General features: G+C 40.1%; 1 long non-coding RNA gene and 1 other non-coding gene across 2 annotated transcripts; both read left to right on the forward strand.

The window, feature by feature from the left end:
- Positions 1-649: 649 nt before the first annotated feature.
- On the forward strand, positions 650-1,609 carry LOC107815980 (uncharacterized). The gene is made up of 2 exons (XR_001654825.2): positions 650-1,058; positions 1,147-1,609. It is a non-coding gene; the product is annotated as an uncharacterized LOC107815980 (long non-coding RNA).
- Positions 1,610-17,794: 16,185 nt separating this feature from the next.
- On the forward strand, positions 17,795-17,900 carry LOC142168484 (small nucleolar RNA R71). The gene has a single exon (XR_012698342.1). It is a non-coding gene; the product is annotated as a small nucleolar RNA R71 (small nucleolar RNA).
- The last annotated feature ends 5,574 nt before the right edge of the window (positions 17,901-23,474 follow it).

Consider the following 23,474-nt stretch of genomic DNA (forward strand, 5'->3'; position numbering starts at 1 on the left):
TGTTTGGAGTATTACTGTCTCTTTTTCTTCTATATGTTCTTTTTCTTTTTCTTTACTTTGTGACTTTATTGCAGATAGGGGCGTGCGCAAAATCTTTCATAAGCGATGTCACACTATAAAGAAATCGACAAATGAATAAATTATTATAATAACAAGCGGTGTTATTTTTATATGTATTCCTATTATTTTTATTTTTCTTATAAATATTTAGTAAATTATTTTGATAAAGCGGTGTGCCGTGACACTGCATGGTACACGATGGTTGTAGAAATTTTGTATTTTAAGATTTTATTTTGTTAGGATAATATATAATATTATACAGAAGAAAATTCATACTTTAATTTAGACCGACTTATATATTCTTCAAATTAGTTATATCAAGATAATTATTTTTTTTATGCTCCACAACTGAAAAAATACATAAAGACCCCATTAAACTTGTCCAAAAAATTCGCTTGAATACTTAAACTAAGAGGGTGGTTTTTACCCCCTAATCATATTTTGAGTGAATTATATTATCCCCTCTATGACACCGGACCAAGCACGTGGAATCATATGACATATGGGCTCATTTTATACTAAATTTAACAGATAAAATTAATTAAAAAAGTAAATTATTTTAATATTACATCTACTTTATAAACAAGACCCAACGGTAGAAATCTCCACCCGATCCACTTCTTCCCCTCTTTGTCAAGAACCCTAAATCCCCTTCATCTTTAATTAGTCACAATTTATGGCCAAGATATGGAATTTCGAACAAAATTAAATCCTTGTATCTGAATCAAGGCCTTATTCTTCTATATAAGCTTTTGGTTTATCTGATTTTAGGGATTATTTTGAATGGTTCGAAATTTTTTCTTATTTTAGGGATTTTCTGTGATTTTTCTGTGTCGCACATAATGCAGTCAACTAACTTGGCTAGACTTTATATAGAAGATGATGATCATGTGTTGAATAAAGAAGTACGATACAATCATGAGTACGGGCTGGCGATGTTGACAACTTGGACTCCTAAGAGCCCCGGTAAAAGATATTGGATGTGTCTATACTATGGGGTAATAGAAGATTCATTAAATTTTTGTAATTTAGTTAAAGCTTTCATTAATTGAACTCTAATTAATTTCTTAATTTTCATCATTGTAGGTCCAAGCTCTTATGATTTCTGGCATTGGAGAGATGCTGAAATTAATCCAAGATCGAAATATGTTATTTCTAAACTGGTAGAGAAATTTGGTGAGCTTAAAAGTGCATTTAAAGTTTTTCAAACTGTTGAGAAGCCTAGGAAAAAAACAAGTGGAAAAGAAGATAGAGATGCAATTGGAGAAGTTGGAGGGAGAGGTTGAGAAGATAAAAGAAGAAGAAGTAGAGAAGGAGATTGATTATGTCCGGGATTAGGGAAAAAGTACTTTGGCTTTTTGTATTGTGTGAATGTGTTATAGCTATAAGCTATTGGTTTCATCTACTATATATGAAGAATAATGCAATGAAGTTGCCTTAGGCTTTGTTGTGGCTATAGTATCTTTAGTATTGCATCATTTAATTGTATCATCTTTTGTAAAAAACTTGGTGTAACTTTTATTGTAATATAATGTTCATTGTTCGTTTAGTTTGTTTTGTTACAATTGACAATGTGTGGTTCTTCAGTATAACTTGTAAGAACATGTATTGATATATAATGTACCTGGATATGTAAGTTACTTGCTGGACAGAAAAAATATAAAAATAGTCACCAAAATATAGATTTTGTATTAACAAAAGTGTAGTCATTGCTGCATATCATTGCAGAAAAACATAATTGCAAAAGTCCAACCAATGCTGCATATCATTGCAGAAAACAAACTTAGCAAAGTGCAGTCATTGCAGAATACATTTACAGACTGGACAGAAAGAACAGAAATATAATTACCAAAGTGCAAACTTTGTGTTAACAAAAGTGCAGTCATTGCTGCATATCATTTCAGAAAATAGTGCAGAAAATAGACTTAAAAACTTTCAGTCATTGCTGAATACAGTTACATACCATTTTCAGAAAATAGAAAATAGTTACCAAAGTGCAGACACATGCATAATGTCTTACATATACCAACTGCAGTTATTACTGCCAAAAATAAACAAAAATACTGAATTACCAGTAATATGTACTGGTTAATTGATTGTGGTGCTGATGAACTTGTTTGGCTCAAACAAACTCTTTCATATGCCTTGGACCTTGTCTCCATTCTTTTCTGAGCTTGAAAGTGTTGAAGTTTCCTTGAGGTTATAGCTTCTTTACCTTTCCATTTTACCCCTATTCTTGGTTTGTGTCCAACATCTCCAGTCACTACTGCAGAGTTTATAGGTACAGTTGATATTCCAAGCTATATTCACAAAATAAGATTAGTTTGTTTACAATCAAGTTTGATCACAAAGAGATTTCATAGTCACAATTCATATTCTAGTGACGACCCGATATATCGTTTTGAGTACTAGCTCCCCATTTTGTTCTTGGAAGCCTTTCATAGCTCAATTTGATGATTTATGACTTGCGTGCATGGTCCGTATCAATTTTCGAAAATCTTAAATGTGAATTTTTAAGAAAATATTATTTTTGTCTAGGAAAGTGGCAAGAGTTGACTACGGTCAATATTTTTGGTAAACGATACCATATTGGTATTTTGACGATTCCGGTAGGTTTGTATGATAATTTTGGAGTTGTACGCTAGTTGGTGTGGGTCCCAGGTGACCCGAGGCTGTTTCAGTACTTTATGTGAAAAGTTGGAAATTTTAGCTTTAACTTTGAAAATCTCGAGTTTTGATGATCGATTCTTGATTTTAGATGTCATTTTGAAGATTTGAGCTTACGAACGAGATTGTTTTATGTTAATATACTTGTGTAAATGTTCGGATTAGAGCCCGTGGGCTCGCGTGTGTTTCGGATAGGTTGTAGACTGTTATGCATAGCTATTATGTTTGCTGGTGTTGCTGGTATGCAGATTGCAAGCCTCGCATTTGCGAGACAATGCTCGCATTTGCGATGCTGGGCAGGGGCAGGGGCAGGAAGACTTCGCAGCTGCGATGTCCTTGCTTTTGTGAGCTGGAGGGTTATTGTGATTGCGAAGGATGTCTTGCAATTGCGATACTGGGCAGTAGTTGAACAGTTGTAATGACCCAAAATCTCAACCCGTCGTGATGGCACCTAAATCATCTACTAGGCAAGCCGACAATCACATAACAACTACGTATTTGGAATAAAAACATGATTTAATAAGCTCAACAGCAGAAATTCTCATAGATAACTGATAAAAACAAATGTAACTCAACTATAACAATCCCAAAATCCTAGTGTCACCGAGAACATGAGCTACTAAGTATCAATATAGTCTGAAACTCTAGTACAACTGTCTGCAAAAAATAAAACAGTGCTAAAATAAAATGAAAGAAAGGACAGTCAAGGTCTGCGGGTGTCATAGAAGCTACCTCGAAGTCACTGAACATATACTAGCACCAATCTAGCAATCACCGCGACCAGATGTACATGTATCTGCACACGAAGTGCAGAGTGTAGTATGAGTACAACCGACCCAATGTACTCAATAAGTAACAGGGCTAACCTTGGGTTGATAGTAGTGGCGAGCTCAGAAAGAGACAGTCCAAATCAGAATAATGACAACACAAATATAACAAGATAATGACAGTAGTATCTCAGAGAAACTTCCGTAGTCAGATCGTTGACAATACAGAAATTTAGGCATGCTTTCAAGTCAACAATTTAAGCCCAACACTAATAAAATATGTCGAATATATCTAGCATGAGGAATGTTACATCTCTATGCCTATATGTCAAATATGCATATCAAATGTAATGTATCATAGTGAGAATCCCAAGCACTCACATTCTCAGAGTACTCAATTTTTCTATATCATTTCTCACTCTTCACACACAATCACTCAGCACTGTATTGGTGCCTGGCATCAATGCCCCTCAGCAAAGCACGTGTATATAAATCACTGTGCATGCGCTAACTGCTGGTATGTCAGACCCTGGAGGGGCGTATCCTGCCCAAGTGCTAATATAAAGCCTATAAGGCCTGCTGCAGCATGCAGCCCGTTCAACGATAATAAATAAGCCAATAAGGCCTGTTGCAGCGCGTAGGCTGATCAACAATAACACTCACAATCCGGCTCTAAGGCCCAACTCAGTCATCAATCTCTCCAGTCTCACGGGCTCACAAGTCTCATACTACTCAGCCCTAATAATGATAATATAATATAACAGTAAATGATAACAGAGACTGAGATATGATATGCATATGAATAAACATGACTGAGTACATGATTGCAGTTTAAGAAAATAACTCAACAGTAGAAATAACCTCAGTGGATCCTAACAGAATAAGCACATAGCCTACACATGATTTCTAACATGAATCGCAGCTCAATTACTCTAACACGTATGAAATACACGGAGTAAATAAGACTAAATAACTACACAGCACCACTGAATCAACAGAGTCATTATTACAACGGTGCACGCCCACACGCCCATCACTTAGCATGTGCGTTACCCCAACACCAACCATATAACACGTAATCTAGGGATTCATACCCTCAGTACCAAGTTTAGAAGTGTTACTTACCTCAAAATGCGCAACTCAATGCTCCAACAAACCCTTGCCTCGCGAATCGGCCTGCGAACGGATCGAATCTAGTCACAAACAACTTAATATAATCAATACAAACTATAGGAATCGATCCCATACGATAAAGCTAAGTTCCTTAATAAAATTCAAAAATTCAACCCTGGGCCCATGCCTAGGAACTCGACAAAATTTACAAAATCCGACCCATTCAATAACTGGTCCAACCATATCAAAATCATTCAGTTCTAACCACAAATCGACCCTCAAACCTCCAAATCTTACTTTTCAATACCTAGTCCAAAATCCCCTAAATTTCACCTCAAAAATACATAATCTAGGTGGGAAATTAATGGGTATTCAATATTAATGGACAAAAGTGATGCAAAATTTGCTTACCTCTTGATTTGTAGTGAAATCCCTCAAAATGGTCACCCCTAGCCGAGCTCCACAAGTGATACTCTAACCCACGATTTAGGGTTTTTAAATCTGCCCAGGTACATATCATTCGCGAACGGGGAAAATGCCTAGCGTTCGTAAGGCACAAAATTTCCCAACTGAAAAACCTTCTAACGCGAACGCGACATCCCAGCTGTGAATGCGATGGCCTATGACCCAATTCCTACGCGAACGCGATCCCTCTCTCACAAATGCGAAGCCAAAATGCCTGGTGCCCAAGCCGGCCTCATCCTTCTACGCGAACGCGAAGCCCCTCTCGCGATCGCGATTAACAAACCCACTAGACCTTCGCGAACGTGTGGCCTTATTCACGAACGCAAAGAACAAAACCTCTTGCCCTTGAACAACTCTACGGGAACGCGATCTCTTCATCATGTACGCGATGAAGATTGCACCAGACACCAGATCAACAGTTCTATAAGGCCAAAACTCGATTCAAAATCAATTCGAATCTCACCCGAGGCCCCGGGGACCCCATCCAAACTTACGACACATTTTGAAACATCATACAATCTTAGTCGAAGCCTCAAGTTACATAAAACAACATCAAAAACACAAATTGCACCCCAATTCAAGCCTATTGAAACTAATGGATTTCCAACTTCTAAAACTAAATGGCGAAACATATCAAACCAATTCCGATTGACCTCAAACTTTGAACACAGGTCATAAATGAAACAACGGACCTATTCCAATTTTCGGAACCAAAATCCAGGCCCGGTATCAATAAAGTCAACTCTCGGTCAAACTTCTCAACTTTCCAAACCTTCAACTTTCGCCAATTCAAGCCAAAATGACCTACGAACCTCCAAATCATTATTCGGACATACTTCTAAGTCCAAAATTGCCATACGGAGCTATCGGAACCATCAAAACTCCATTTCGAAATCGTTTACTCATAAGTCAACATCCGGTCAACTCTTTTAATTCAAGCTTCCAACCTTGGGACTTTGTGTCCCAATTCATTATGAAACATCCCCGGAACCAAACCAACTACCCCAACAAGTCACATAACCACAATTGAACATGGAATAAGCAATAAATGGGGGAACGGGGCTACAATACGTAAAACGATTGGCCGAGTCATGACATTTTCCCCTCTTAAATAAATATTCGTCCTCGAACGGGTCTAGAATCATACTTGGAGTCTCAAATAGGTGTGGATAGACGCTCCACATCTCCCGCTCCATCTCACAAGTAGCCTCCTTGACTGGATGACCTCTCCACTAAACTTTCACTGAAGCTATATTTTTGATCTCAACTTCTGAACTTGCCGATCCAAAATGGCCACCGACTTTACATCATAAGTCAAATCTCCATCTAATGAAACTGTGCTGAAGTCCAAAACATGAGATAGATCACCGTAATACTTTCGGAGCATGGAAAAATGAAATACTAAGTGAACACTCGATAGACTAGGTGACAATGCAAGCTTGTAGGCCACCTCTCCAATCCTCTCAAAAGGGCCAATATACCAAGGGCTTAACTTGCCCTTCTTCCCGAACCCCATCACAACCTTCATGGGTGAAACTCTGAGCAATACCTTCTCTCCCACCATATAGGCAACATCACGAACCTTCTTATCGGCGTAATTCTTCTTTCTAGACTGTGTCGTGCAAAGACGATCCAGAATCAACTTGATCTTTTCCAAGGTATCCTGAACCAGATCCGTGCCCAACAACCTAGCCTCCCCCGGCTCAAATCACCCAACTGGAGACTGATACTACCTCCCATATAAAGCCTCATAAGGAGCCATCTGAATACTTGACTCTGTCTCCCATATAAGACTGACTCTGTAGGAAAACTCTGCAACCGACACAAATTGATCCCAAGAACCCCTAAAATCCATAACACAAGCACGTAGCATATCCTCTAATATCTGAATGGTGTGCTCGGATTGTCCGTCCATCTGAGGGTGGAATACTTTACTCAACTCAACCCGTGTACCTAACTCTCTTTGCACTGCTCTCCAAAACTGTAATGTGAACTACGTGCCCTGATCAGAAATAATGGACACCGGCACACCGTGAAACGAACAATCTCGCGGATATAGATCTCAGCCAATCGCTCCAAAGAATAGGTAGTCACGACTAGAATGAAATGTGCGGACTTAGTCAACCGGTTCACAATCACCCAAATAGCATCGAATTTCTTCAAAGTCCGAGGGATCCCAACAATGAAGTCCATGGCGATACGCTCCCATTTTCACTCAGGAATCTCAAGCCTCTGAAGTAAACCGCCTGGCCTATGATGCTCGTACTTCACCTGTTGACAGTTCAAGAACCGAGCCACATACTCTACTATATCTATCTTCATTCTACTCCACCAATAGTGCTGCCTCAAATCCTGATACATCTTCGCGACACCCGGATGAATGGAATACAGCAAAATGTGGGTCTCCTCGAGAATCAACTCATGTAACCCATCCACATTTGGGAACACAAATCTGACCCTACATCCGCAACACCCCATCATCTCCAATAGAAACCTCCTTGGCATCATCATGTTGTACCATGTCCTTAAGGACAAGCAAATGGGGGTCATCATACTGACGCTCTCTGATGTGCTCATATAAAAAAGACCAAGAAACGACGCAAGCTAGAATCTAACTAGGCTCTGAAACATCTAACCTCCCAAATTGATTGGCCAAGTCCTGAAAATCTAATGCAAGCGGCCTCTCACTAATAGGAATATATGCAAGGCTACCCATACTCATTGCCTTTCTACCCAAGGCATCGTCCACCACATTGGTTTTCCTGGGATGATACAAAATGGTAATATCACAGTCTTTTAATAGCTCTAACCATCTTTGCTGCCTCAAATTTAGATCGTTTTTCTTGAACAAGTGATGTAGACTTCGATGATCCTCACAAGACATACCGTAGAGATAATGCCTCCAAATCTTCATTGCATGAACAATGGCTGCCAACTCTAAATCATGAACGGGGTAGTTCTTCTCACGGGGCTTCAACTGGCGTGAAGCATAAGCAATCACCCTACCCTCCTACATCAAGATAGACCCAATATCAATCGGAGAAGCATCACAATACACTGTATATGAACCTGATGTTGAAGGTAAAACTAGAACTGGAGCTGTGGTAAAGGCAATCTTGAGCTTCTGAAAGCTCTCCTTATACTCATCAGACCACCTGAATGGGGCACCCTTCTGTGTCAATCTAGTCAAAGGTGCAACAGTAGACGAGAAACCCTCCACGAAGCGGCGATAATATCCGACCAAGCCAAGAAAACTCTGAATCTCAATAGCTGAAGACGGTCTCGGCCAATTCTAAATTGCCTCAATCTTCTTCGGATCTACCTTGATACCCTCACTGGACACCACGTGCCCCAAGAACGCCACAGAATCAAGCCTGAACTCACACTTGGAGAATTTAGCATAAAGCTTCTTCTCCCTTAATGTTTGTAATACAATCCTCAGATGTTGTGCATGCTGCTCCTGGATATGTGAGTATACTAGGACATCATCAATAAATACAATGAAAAACGAATCAAGATATGGTGGGAATACACTGTTCATTAGATTCATAAATTTTGTTGGGGCATTGGTCAACCCAAAAGATATCACAAGGAACTCGTAGTGACCATAGCGGGTCCTAGATGCCATCTTCAGGATATTAAAATCCTGAATCATCAACTGGTGATACCCATACCTCAAATCAATCTTAGAGAACACTCTAGCTCCCTGAAGCTTGTCAAATAAATCATCAATGCGTGGCAGTGGGTAATTGTTCTTAATTGTAACTTTGTTCAAGTGCCTATAATCAATGCACATCTACATAGTACCATCCTTTTTCTTCACAAACAGAACCGGTGTACCCCGAGGCGACACACTAGGCTTAATGAAACCCTTATCAAGAAGCTCCTGAAACTGCTCTTCAATTCCTTCAACTCTGCCGGTGCCATACAATACGGAGGAATAGAAATGGTCTGAGTACCCGGCACCAAGTCAATACCAAAATTAATGTCCCTATCGGGTGGCATGCCTGGAAAGTCTGCAGGAAACACATCAGAAAATTCTCGCACTACCGGAACAGACCCAATGGTTGGAGTATCAGTACCAACATCCCTCACAAAGGCCAAATATGCCAAACATCCATTCCCAACCATCTGTTATGCCTTCAAATATGAAATCACTCTACTGGGAACATAGTCCAAAGAACATCTCCACTCAATCCTAGGCAATCTCGGCATCGCCAACGTCACAGTCTTAGCGTGACAATCTAGAATAGCATGACATGGGGACAACCAATCCATGCCTAGAGTCACGTCAAAATCAACCATGCTAAGTAGTAAGAGATCAACTCTCGTCTCTAATCCCCTAATAGTCACCACACATGATCGATATACACGATCCACAACAATAAAATCATCCACCGACGTAGATACATGAATAGGTGTAACTAAGGAATCACGGGGCATATCCAAATAATGAGCAAAATATGATGATACATATGAATAAGTAGAACCAGGGTCAAATAACATGGAAATATCCCTGTGGCATACTAAAACAATACCTGTGATCATTGCGTTTGAAGCCACTGTCTCTAGCCTGGTGGGAAAAGCATAGCATCGAGCCTGACCACCACCTGATCGGCCTACTCCTCTAGGGCGACCTCCAGCAACCTGAGTCCCACCCCGAGCTGGCTGAGCAGGTGGTGAAGTAACTGGTGTGAAAGTCATAGCCTGACCCCTCTGTTGAACTGGACCTCCCATAATAAGGGGGCAATACCTCCTCACATGCCCTAACTCTCCCGACTCAAAGCAACCTCGATCTGACAATGGCGGCGGGGACTGAATTGGACCCCGAGAACCAGAATAACCACTAGAAGAACCTGGTACAGATGAATCCTGAGCTGATGGAGCACAGGATGAACTTTGAGCTGGAAGATGACTGGCCCGGACAAGCATTGTATGAACCATGGCTAGCTGATGCACCACAATGAACCGGATGAGTCATCTGAGCGGGCCTATAAGGACGACCCATGTTGTGGTTAGACTGTCCTCCAGATGAGGCACTGCTGAAACCACCCGAACCACGAGGCCTCTTGGCCTCCCTCTCCTTACGCTCCTGACTGCGAACCAACTCTAGGTGTCTAGTAATATCAACCAACTCATCAAACCTCAGGCCTGTCGTAATCTCCCCAGTCATGATGAAATGTAGTCCATAGTTGAGGCCATCAATGAACCTCCTAATCCTCTCCCTCTCAGTGGGAACAAATCATACCGCATGACGAGCCAACTCTAAAAACCTCATCTCGTACTGGGTCACTAACATACCCTCCTGGCATCGCTGCTCAAACTACCTATGCAACTCCTCCCTGTGAGTCTATGGAACAAACTTCTCTAAGAAGAGAACTGAGAACCCATGCCACGTAAGTGGTGCAGCACCGGCTGACCTGCTCAACTCATAGGCCTCCTACCATTTGTAGGATGCCCCCGTCAGCTGAAAAGTAGTGAATCAAACTACACTGGTCTCCAAATTACCTGTCGTGCAAAGGATCTGTTGGCATCCGTCTATAAGATCCTGAGCATCCTCTGACTTGGCCCTAACGAGCTCGAAACACACACTTAAATTATGCTCGCTAGTCAAAGATAGTATAGTATAATATCGTTTCCACATGGATTGAAGTTAAACAAGATTATCATAGTTTGTAGCTAGATTGCTATCCAAGATGATCAACAATTTAAATTTATGTGATCAAAACTACAATTAACTAGGAATCTAAAGCTACCGACTAATGACAATCGCAACCAAGGTAAGCAAGGAAGTTATCAGTGGGAGAAAGTAGGGGTTGATTGGATAGGTGCAAGATAATCGTTGGGATCTAACTCTAGATAATTCACTTCTAATGTTTAAATGATTCTCTCGAATTCACTCAATTATTAGTTCAAATGTTTCGTAGAAACTCCTCTCTCGATTAAGGCTCAACCTCACAAGATGAACCAATCTAAGCACGTGAAGATATGCAAGAATGCGTAATGGATTGGTCTCTTAGGAGAACCTCTCTCGATTATCCTCCTAAATATGTTTAATCAACAATTCAACTAGCCTCTTTCGATTACTAAGAAGAATTAATGAACTCAACCAACAAGATAATGCAAAGATATCACAAGTTATGCCTCTCTCGATTACATGAACATGTGAATATAGATGCAACAATTAAATCATCCAAAACGATTCAATACGTAAAACCTAGAGTTATAATCCACAAATAAATATCAATACACCAAATCCATCAAACCCTAAAGAGAACTACTCCATAGATATGGAGTAATTCATCACAGATATGTTTAAAGTAAAGAAAAACATAAAACAATCCAAACTCGTGTCTTGAGTGAGGATTGAATGATGAATTCCTTGTGCTTTTGCTTCTCCAACTCCTCCTTAGCCTCCTTAGGTCTTAGATGTGTCAAAATTCCAGAAAATAATAATTTTTCATGTATTTATACCAAGTAGGGTTGGGCCCAAATAAAATCACCTTTTCTATGCGAAATAGGACAATTACTCTGTAAAATTTGCAAAGACGCGCCGCATGGGACGACGCGCCATGCGGGGCATTAGTGGGGAAATCCAAAGAGTTGAAATCTATCAGACAACAGGAAAATGGCAGCCGCGGCGCCCCAAACTACTGAACTTTTCTCAGAGTACTAATTTTTCTTGTGTTTTGATGTCCAGACTCGGTCCTCGACCCCCGAACACGATCCCGGCTTGATCCCTTGAGCTTTTACTCAGACTTCAAAGATCTAAATCACTCAAATTCATTCCATAACATATACATAGCCCGGAATCACTCCTACAAGGGATAAAATACATAGTAAGTGCAAAACACTAGGGATTAAAGATCAAACACAATAAAAGTACAGTAAATTAGAGTGCAATAAGCGATTAAAATACGAGATTATACCCTACCATTAACACCCCACACTTAAACCATTGCTCGTCCTCGAGTAATCAAACTACACTTCATATAGATACGACCTTTTTGAACAACTCTCATAACTCATCACACCAAGAATATTTAAAATAGGTTAAGCACAATACCGTAACATACTAGCCTCAAGATTTGACTCAAAAGCACCACACATTATTTATAACTTGCTCACTTACTGTAACACGGAGGTCAACGACATTACCTTTCCTTTATGAATCAAGTGTCCTCACACAACAATAGAGAGTTGTCTTGCACACAATGAGAATTAAGAACACTTAGGAACTCAAGATGGAAAGAATTCACTCACTCTCAGAAATAACATTCATATGCCACAAAAGATGCACCATAGGCTTGCCCATAGTGTACTATTCTACTAATTGAGCTCATTTAGTCAAGGATCAAGTAGGACTTTCACTGGTTGTAATGTAGGTTGCAGGGTGGGTAGGATACATTTAGATATAAGAGTGACTACACCTCCCTAAGCACTTTAATACACATATTTAACCGTTCAAGACCCCACACTTATTGCCACGCCCCATCCTCGGGAAGCGCGACCGGCGCTTAACCGAGTAAACCCGGCCGAGCAAGCCTGTTAGATACTTTCTACCCAATTAACCCATGATCAAGAGAAGACGAAATTTCATTAATTATACAGTAGGAGTCTCATTCATATAATCCTAGATCATTTCATTAGTCATATCGCTTTTAAGTCCCAAAATACACATTTCTTATAGTTCAAGTGGAACAAGTGATCGAACACAACATATCCTGTTTAACATTGCCAACACTCATATACAACCCACATAGTGTCTACGGAGCCTCTAAAGATACAAAAGAGAGTAAAGATGGTGCTGGTAACAAGGCCCCGGCTATACCTCAAAAAGTGACCATAATATAAACAAAAGGTGAAATACATGACCTCGAAATGAAATGGGGCTCACCGAGTCCGCTGAGAAGAGGATGCAGCACTTTTTGTGATCCGCACTATCTGCTTTGTAACCACCTACATCCATTTAAAGATGCAGCGCCCCGGGTAAAAGGGATGTATAGCTAAACACCAACTCAATAGAATGAATAATAATACAAGAGGAACAGTCAAGAATTCAATAAGGGCTTCAAATAATAGTAAAACAATAAGTTAAGGATCATATACATTTTAAAGACAATTTCCATATTACTAGGTTGGGTGACCTTTAGTACCGATGTTCCACAATTCACAATACCTCCGTGTTCTTACACGGAGTCCGATCTCGGCCCGATCGGCTAGGCCATCTCATTTGAGATATTACCACAATTCCATTCACAATACCACCATATTCTTACACGGAGTCCGATCTCGGCCCGATCGGCTAGGCCATCTCATTTTAGACATTACCATAATTCCATTCACAATACCACCGTGTTCTTAAATGGAGTCCAATCTCGGCCCGATCAGCTAGGCCATCTCATTTGAGACATTACCTTTTTCAGTCAATCATCTCACATCGTACTTCTTTCATGTGCTTTCGATTCATTGACACTAGTGATTACGATTACAAAGTCATTCTTGGCACTTGGTCATATTTCATAGTTCCAAACCTCTTTTCCACATTCAATATCATTATCAAAATCAATAAGACTCCCTATTCAAGACATTAAATTCACATATGAGCAATTTGGGAATCTTAGGCACATAGAGGCTTTTTATACAATTTGGCATAACAACCTTTATTTCGATCTTGACATGAAGTCTCAACATTTCCAACACATATTCCACATTTTTAAACACATCTTTAATGACAAGATAACATGATGAAGCATTTAGAATAAATATTGAACTTACATCCTTAAACACAAGTACATTAAAAATCGCCAGTTCTATAACGATCAAGGGCTTACTCCAATTACACGGACACCATGGGATTCGATTCTAAGAGGAAGGGGGTTTAGCCAGCATACCTCAATTGAGCTTCTTAAAACTCTACGATGTTCCAGAATATTAGCAACTTCAATCTACTTTAGCAATATAACAAAATTGAACCAAAATTAGGAAGATGAACATGGTTTTAGCTCATTTGAGCATACTATCAAACACTAAGTGTGCATCAATATTTTAAGGCTCTTTTGTGAAAGATTCCATTTTTCCCCAATCCATTATCTATAATTTTTAGCTCACAATCTTCCCACATACTACAAGGATACATGCATGCAAGGTAAGAACTCCCATCCTCATGAATTACCTAATGGCCCATTCTAGTTACATTTTGAAATTAAGAGTTTGGGTGATAGAATCTTACCTCTTAGGAAGAAGACTTAGGTTCCTCTCTTAATAATCTTCAAGTTTTAAGTGAGAATTGAAGAACAACTTGATGAAGATCACTTCTCCCTCTAGGACCCTCTCTCTCACTCTAGAAATATCATAAAATATGCTCAAAATGGTCCATGGGGTGTGTTTTAACGAAATAGGGTCGGGTTTAAAACCCAAAAAAAGAAACTCCGGAACAGGTTCTACGATTGCATAATCGATATGCGGACCGCATATCAGTCACATAATCGGTGACCAAACAACCAAAAAATATTGCTCGTGTCTGCGGTCACTATGCAGCCCGCATAGCTGTTCTGCGGTAGCATAATACATCGCAGAACAGTTATGCGGTCGCATAGTTGACCGCATAATTGCTCCCAGACTGACCCAACAACTACCTCACTCTGCGACCATTATGCAGTCCGCAGAGTGATTCTGCGGTCGTATAATGGACCGTAGAAAAGCGTAATTCTGTCAAATATTTTCCTTTACTTTCTGATGCATTGTTCAACCCAAAAGGTTCAAACCGCGGCGAGCAAGCTCGCCACGAAGAATTTCTATAATACACATCACGTAAAGCCAATTCGGCACCACAAAACATTATTAACATTATTTTGCAAAACTTTACAGGGCCTTACACTTATGTCAAACCATAAATCCACCTTCACATCAATATACATTAACTCCCAACTTCTTTATGCACAAATACATCAAGAGTTGCCCTATCACAGAATATTTTCACAATTAACAACTTTTATTTTCTTTCTTTTTCTTATTCAATTCAAGTAGCTCTTACTTGTTTTTCAAAACAATGCACCTTCTTCCTTATTTCATTAGTTCCACTCAAAAGACAAACCAACCACCCCACACTTCAACTTTTACAAAATTCATAACAAATTCAAGTGCTCACGAGAGGTAAATGGTTCAAATAGATGGTCCATTCAACCAAATGGTAAGGCTTGTAATGTGGTTGCCAAAGAAACAGGCTTACAGGCTCAACGGGGTTAACTAAGATACATAACAATTAGGTGGGTAATAGTTTATAACTGGCTCAACAAATAAATGCCTATATCACTTCCACGACTGAACAAAACTACCATTTCGCTTTGCAAACACACGGGGCAAGTTCTAGACATCAAATGCAATGCGCAGAATACACAAAACCTTACACCCACATGGCATATAACTCACTCAAGATTGGATTATCAAGACACTCTAGTCAAAGCAGTTAAGCAAAGTTAAGATCATACAATTTAAGGTACTTATACAAGAGTTAAAAACTGAGCCTAAGCATCACAACTAAAGCACTCACTATTCTCAAGGCATAATAAAGTTAAGAGATATTGCTTTCAATTCAATTCATAGCATTCCTACTCCTAAAAATATTAAAAATTAACTACACCCTGTTCAAATAAAACACTTGGAAAAGAATCGCGACACAAAAAAACCAAGGGGGAATTATTACACTACCTACAAAATAAAATCTTTTTTTTCTTTCTTTCGACTTTAATCCCTCAAGGAACAGGTCGAATGATATCCATCGTCGGGAAAAATTGAACATTTTTCAATTTTTATGGTGGTTGTTTTTTCAAAATATTTTTTTAAAATCACTAAAGCTAACAAAACTAACACATATACATACAACATATAACATATCCCCCACCCCACACTTTAAGTTGTGTCATGTCCCCATGATACACAATTAAAAAGCATAAGGTAAAGGAAACTTCCTTGAACATCTAGTCGGGATTCATTCCTCGCCTTCGAACTAATGCGCACATCCATGCCGACAGCTTATTCTCGACCTCCTTGAGGTGCACCCCACAGTTATCTGTCTCACTCGCCGCATCCTTCTTTTTTGAGTCCTTCACATTCCACTCAACACTCGCAGTTGGCCTCTCCTTTCTCACCCCCGTTTCCACATTTATCTCGAAAGTTACAGTCGCCTCACCCACTCTAAGCATGAGCTTTCTCTCGTGTATATCTAATATTACTCTACCCGTTGCTAAGAATGGTCTTCCTAAGATGAGTGGGACCTCCTTGTTCTCCTCCATATTCACTACTATAAAATCTACAGGAAACACGAACTTATCTACCCGAACCAAGACATTTTCCAATATCCCCTCGGGTATCAGAGTCATTTGGTCTGCCAGCTGCAAAGATATTGGTGAGGACCTTATCTCTCCAATCTCATTCTCCAGCTTCCTATAAATAGACAAAGGCATTACACTAATTGAGGCACCAGAATCACATAAAGACTTATCAAAATTAATAGTGCCAAGGTATAGTAAAACTCCCTAGATCTCCACACTTTTGTGGGAGTTTATTTTGCAAGATTGCACTGCAATGCTTTGTGAGCTTGACTACTGAGGTCTCTTCTATCTTCCTCTTCTTTGTAAAGATCTCCTTCAAGAATTTGGCATAAACTGTCATTTGGGAAAGCACTTCTGTGAATGGCAAATTTACATTAGCCTATTTCAGCATATTAAGAAATTTCTCAAACTGCTTGTCCAGCTTTTCTCTATACACCTTTTGGGAAAAAGGTAAAGCGGGCATGTGCTTGCTCTCTTCATGTTCCTCCTTTCTCGAACTCTCTTCCTTCTTCTTTTTGTCAGCTCCCTTCTTGCCTTTCTTCTTCTTATCAACTTCATTTTTCAGCTGCTCCCCATTTTCTTTTTCAGGTGTCACATCTTTTTGGATCAGAGTGGGATCTTTCAACACTTACCCGCTTCTCAAGGTCACAGCATTCACTATTTCTTTGGGGTTTATTCAGTATCAACTGGCAGAGTACCTGGGATTCTCTCAGATAATATTGCTGCAATTTGTCCCACTTGTCTCTCCAAGTTTCGAAAACCAGTGCCCAGTTCATTGATGGCTTCTCCATGAGCGTCTAACCTCTCATCTGTCTTAACAATCAGGCTTTCATTAGATCTTCTAGACCAAGCTGATTGGAATGTTGAGGCTGAAACTGCTACCTTTGTTGATTTTGGAAGAGTGGAGCTCCTTGTCCCTGAGTTTTGGGGTTGCTTTGCTGCCATGCATTTGCAGTACCCCCAGATGAACTCCATGAAAAGTCGGGGTCTCTCTGACCTATTGCATTAAAGTTGTAATTCCCCACAACATTCACTTCCTCAGTTGAGGCCTGACACTCATGAGTAAGGTGTCCCCTTCCACATATATCACAAGTTGCATGAGGCTCACTTTGTATTGTAGCTAAGGTTAGCTTCCGTATTTCTTTAGCCATAATATTAAGTTGTACCTGTACATATGTGTTAGCATCAACCTAGTGAATACCTGTCGATCTTCTTCTTTCAGCACTCCCAGAGGGCCACTGATTTGCATCTTCAGATAACTCATCAGGAATAGAGACTATCTCCTCTGGTGTCTTCTTCATTAACGGGCATCCAGCTGCATTGCTCAATGTTTTACGAGAGGCCGGTGTCAATCCATCCCAAAAGTCCTGGAGTTGCATCTAGAGTCCAATTCCACTATGTTGACACTTTCTGACTATCTCCTTAAACCTCTCCAAGCTTCAAAAACATTTTCAGTATCTTTCTGGCAAAAGTTATGGATCTCTCTTCTAAACTTGCCCGTTTTAGGTGAGGACAAATATTTATGAAGAAATTTTCTGGTCATCTCCTCCCATGTTCTAATATATCCCTAGGGCAAGCTTCGAAGACACTGCTTTGCATCATCTTTGAGTGTGAAGGGGAATGCCCTTGAGTAAACTGCATCTTGTGACATACTATTGTATTGAAAGGTGTTCATAATCTCCTCGAATTCCATTACATGGTTATTTCGATCTTCGTTCATCTTTCCTCTTAAGACACAACAGTTTTGAAGAGTTTGGAGCAACCCTTGCTTCAACTCAAAATTGTTTGTTGCAACTGGAGGTGGTCTAATACTTGACAATCTTTGGTTGTAGACTGGTCTAGTGAAATCACCAAGTGGTCTCCCAGCACCGGGATCTATGTTTCCAAACGGGGCTGCAGCTAAGGGCTGATTTTGGGCAATTCTTTGAGCCCTCTCTTCTTCATAGATAATCTATGCATCTCGAATAGCTGTTTCCTCAACATCCCGTGCAGCTTCTTCTCGTTGTTGGGCTGCCTCTCTTGCATCCAAATCCACATTATCATCATCTCCAGCCATAGTTTCTTTAGTTAAGGATTGTCCAACCTTCTCTATATTCTCAGGGAGATTTCTTTCCTTCCTCAGCTGTCGCAGTTGTTTTTCTATTTCTCATTCGTATGGTAGAAATTCATTCCCAGAAGATCGAGTCATGCACCACTCTTACCTGCAACCTGCGCACAGTCAAAGAACACAAACCGTAAAAAAGGAAAAATAAAATAAAATAAAACAAAAAATTCTTGAATTAGCACTACAAACTATTTTAAACACTATTGATTGCCAATCCCCGGCAACGGCGCCAAAATTTGACGAGCTCAAAACACACACTTAAATTATGCTTGCTAGTCAAAGATAGTATAATATAATATCATATCCGTGGGGATTGGAGTTAAACAGTATTATCATAGTTTGTAGCGAGATTTCTATCCAAGATGATCAACAATTTAGATTTATGTGATTAAAACTACAATTAACTAAGAATCTAAAGCTATTGTCTAATAACAATCGCAACTAAGGTAAGCAAGGAAGTTATCAGTGGGAGAAAATAGGAATTGATAGGATAGGTGCAAGATAATTATTTGGGATCTAACTCTAGATGATTCACTTCTAATGTCTCTCGAATTCACTCAATTATTAGTTCAAACGTTTAGTAGAAACTCCTCTCTCGATTAAGTCTCAACCTCACAAGATGAACCAATTTAAGCACGTGAAGATATGCAAGAATGCGTAATGGATTGGTCTTTAGGAAAACCTCTTTCGATTATCCTCCTAACTAGGTTTAATAAACAACTCAACTAGCCTCTTTCGATTACTAAGAAGAATTAATGAACTCAACCAACAAGATAATGCAAAGATATCACAAGTTATGCCTCTCTCGATTACATGAACATGTGAATATAGATGCAACAATTAAATCATCCAAAACGTTTCAATACATAAAAACTAGAGTTATAATCCACAAACAAATATCAATACACCAAATCCATCAAACCCTAAAGAGAACTATTACATATATATGGAGTAATTCATCACAAATATGTTTAAAGTAAAGAAAAACATAAAACGACCCAAACTCATGTCTTGAGTAAGGATTGAATGATGAATTCCTTGTGCTTTTGCTTCTCCAACTCCTCCTTAGCCTCCTTAGATCCTAGATGTATCAAAAGTCCAGAAAATAATGTTTTTCCATGTATTTATGCCAAGTAGGGTCGGGCCCCAACGAAATCACCTTTTCCTACGCGAAATAGGACAATTACTTTGTAAAATTTGCACAGGCACTCTGCATGGGGCGACGCGCCATGCGGGGTATTAGTGGAGAAATCCAGAGACGATCCAGACTCGGTCCTCAGAGTACGGATTTTTCTTGCATTTTGACGTCCAGACTCGGTCCTCGACCCCCGAATACGATCCTGGCTTGATCCCCTAGGATTCTACTCAGACTTTAAAGCTCCAAATCACTCAAATTCATTCCATAACATCTACATAGCTCGGAATCACTCCTATAAGGCATAAAATACACAATAAGTGCAAAACATTAGTGATTAAAGCTCAAACACAATAAAAGTGCAGTAAATTAGAGTGAAATAAGCGACTAAAACACGAGATTATAGCCTACCATCAGGCCTCACTAAACTCTAGAGGCTTGATCCTCCCAAATCTCTCTCGTCTTTTCTTCTCCTCGTCACTCATAGATGGGCCATCCTGGGCCCGAGCATCTGCAACCGGCTGGGCTGGTAGTACCCTCGGTGTTTGGAGTCCCTGAGCTGCCTGTTGTGGAGTACGGACGGTGGGAGTCTGAGCACCTACCTCGGCCTGAGAAGTGGCTGGTGCAGCCTGAACTGAAACCACCTGAGCAAGGCTCTTGCATACAGTCAATATCTGGGTCAAAGTCTCCTGAAGGCCTGGAATCACAATGGGCACAGCTGGTGCCTGAGCTGGTCCCACCGGCTCGACCACATCAGGTACCTGCTCTTGAGCTGGAATAACTGGTGGCTCCACAGGTGTTGCTCTAGCTGCAGTACGAGCCGCACCTCGGTCTCTACCGTGGATCTGGCCTCTCTTCCCTAGATGGTTGTACTGGTGGCCGTCTTCCTGATCCGGTCGCACGTGTCCTCACCATCTGTGAGTGAATAGAAGAATAAAAGCTCAGTTTCAAGAATCAACAAATCTGCACGATAAGAGTACAAGAAAGTGAAGTTTCCTAATGGTTCGGTAACCTCTCGAAGATAAGTAGAGATGTCTTTGTAACGATCTGCAAGACTCTACTAAACCTGCTCAAGACTCGTGAGAACAAAGTAACCTAGTGCTCTGATACCAACTTGTCACGACCAAATATCTCAACCTGTCGTGATGGATCCTAACTCATCTACTAGGCAAGCTGACAATCACATAACAACTACATATTTGGAATTAAAAATATGATTTAATAAGCTCAATAACGGAAAATCTCATAGATAACTGATAAAAACAAATGTAACTCAACTACAACAATCCCAAAATTCTGGTGTCACCGAGTACATGAGCTACTAAGTGTCAACATAGTCTGAAACTCTAGTACAACTATCTGAGAAAAATAGAACAGTGCTGAAATAAAATGAAAGGATGGAGAGTCAAGGTCTGCGGGCATCATAGCAGCTACCTCAAAGTCTCCGAACAAGTACTAACACCACTCTAGCAATCACCACGTCCAGATGTACCTGGATCTGCACACGAAGTGTAGAGTGTAGTATGAGTTTAACCGACCCAATGTACTCAATAAGTAACAGGGCTAACCTTGGGCTGAAAGCAGTGACGAGCTCAGAAGGGTACAGTCAGTCTGAATCAAAATAATGACAACACAGATATGACAAGATAATGACAGTAATAACTCAGAGAAACTTCCGTATTCAGCTCGTTCACAGTACAGAAATTTAGACATGCTTTTAGGTTCAACAATTTAAGCCCAACACTGATAAAGTATGCCAAACACAGCAAGCATGATGAATTTTAAATCTCTATGCCTACTTGTCAAATATGCATGTCAAATGTAATGTATCATAGTGATAATCCCAAGTACTCACCCTCTTAGAGTACTCAATCTGTCTATCTCATTTCCCACTCATCACACACAATCACTCAGCATTTTATGAGTGCTTGGCATCAATGCCCCTCACCAAAGTACGTGTATATAAATCATTGTGCCTGCTCTCACTACTGGTATGTCAGACTCCGGAGGGGTGTATCCTACCCAAGCGCTAATATAAAGCCTATAAGGTCTGATGCAGTGTGCAGCCCGATCAACAATAATAAATAAGCCAATAAGGTCTGTTGCGGCACACAGCCCGATCCACAATAACACTCACAATCCGGCTCTCAGGCCCAACTCAGTCCCCAATCTCTCCAATATCACGGGCTCACAAGTCTCATACTACTCAGCCCAAATAATGATAACATGATATAACAGTAAATGATAACAGAGGTTGAGATATGATATGCATATGAATAAACATGACTGAGTATATGATTGCAGTTTAAGCAAATAACTCAATAGTAGAAATAATCTCAGTGGGTCCCAACAGAATAAGAACAAAGCCTAAACATGATTTCTAACATGAATCCCAACTCAATTACTCTAACACGTACATGGATAAAATAAGACTAGATAACTACACAGTACCACAGAATCAACTGAATCATAATTACCACGTTGCACGCCCACACGCCCGTCATCTAGCATGTGTGTCACCCGAACAACAATCATATAACACATACTCCAGGGATTCATACCCTCATTACCATGTTTAGAAATGTTACTTATCTCAAAGTGCGCAACTCAATTCTTCAGCAAACCTTTGCCTCGCGAATCGGCCTCCGTACGACTTGAATCTAATCACATACAACTTAATATAATCAATACAAATTATGGGAATCGATCCCATATGATAAAGCTAAGTTCTTTAACGACATTCAAAAAGTCAACCATGGGCCCAAAATTCGAACACCCATTCAATTACGAGTACAACCATATATAAATCATTCAATTCCAACCATAAATCGACCCTCAAACCCCCAAATCTTACTCTCCAATACCTAGTCCAAAATGCCCCAAATTTTACCTCAAAAACACATAATCTATGTGGGAAAATCAATGGATATTCAATATTAATGGACAAAAGTGATCTAAAGTTGCTTACCTCTTGATTTGTAGTGAAATCCCTCACAAATTTCGCCCCTAGACGAGATCCACAAGTCAAAATATGAAATAATACTCTAACCCACGATTTGGACTTTTAAATCTGCCTAAGTGCTCCTCATTCGCGAACGCGAAAAATGCTTCGCGTTCGCGAAGCATAAAATTTCCCAGCTGAAAAATCCTCTTATGAGAACACGACATCCCAGTCACGAACGCGATGACCTCTGACCCAATGTCTATGCGAACGTGACCCCTCTCTCGTGAATGCAAAGGCAAAATGTCTGGTGCCCAAGCCGGCCTCATCCTTCTAGGCGAACGCGAAGCCCCTCTCGTGATTCAGATGAACAGACCCACTAGAACTTTGCGAATGCATGGCCTTATTCGTGAAAGCAAAGAACAAAACCTCCTGCCCCGAAAACTCTACGTGAACGCGATCTCTTCATCGTGAACACGATGAAGACTGCACCAGACACCAGATCAGCAATTCTATAAGGCCAAAATGCAGTCCGAAATAAAATCGAATCTCACCCGAGGCCTCCGGGACCCAACCCAAACATACCAAAGCATCCTAAATCATCATACAAACTTAGTCGAAGCCTAAAATCACATTAAACAACATCAAAAACATGAATCGCACCCCAATTCAAGCCTATTGAAACTAATGGATTTCTAACTTCTAAAACCAAATGCCGAAACCTATCAAACCAATTTCGATTGGCCCCAAATTTTACAAACAAATCATAAATGACACAACGGACCTATTCGAACTTCCCAAACCAAAATCCGAGCCCGTTATCAATAAAGTCAAGTCTCGGTCAAACTTCTCAACTTTCGAACTTTCGCCAATTCAAGCCAAAATGACA

This window comes from Nicotiana tabacum, chromosome 13, assembly GCF_000715075.1.
Source record: "Nicotiana tabacum cultivar K326 chromosome 13, ASM71507v2, whole genome shotgun sequence".
Classification (NCBI taxonomy): Eukaryota; Viridiplantae; Streptophyta; class Magnoliopsida; order Solanales; family Solanaceae; genus Nicotiana; species Nicotiana tabacum.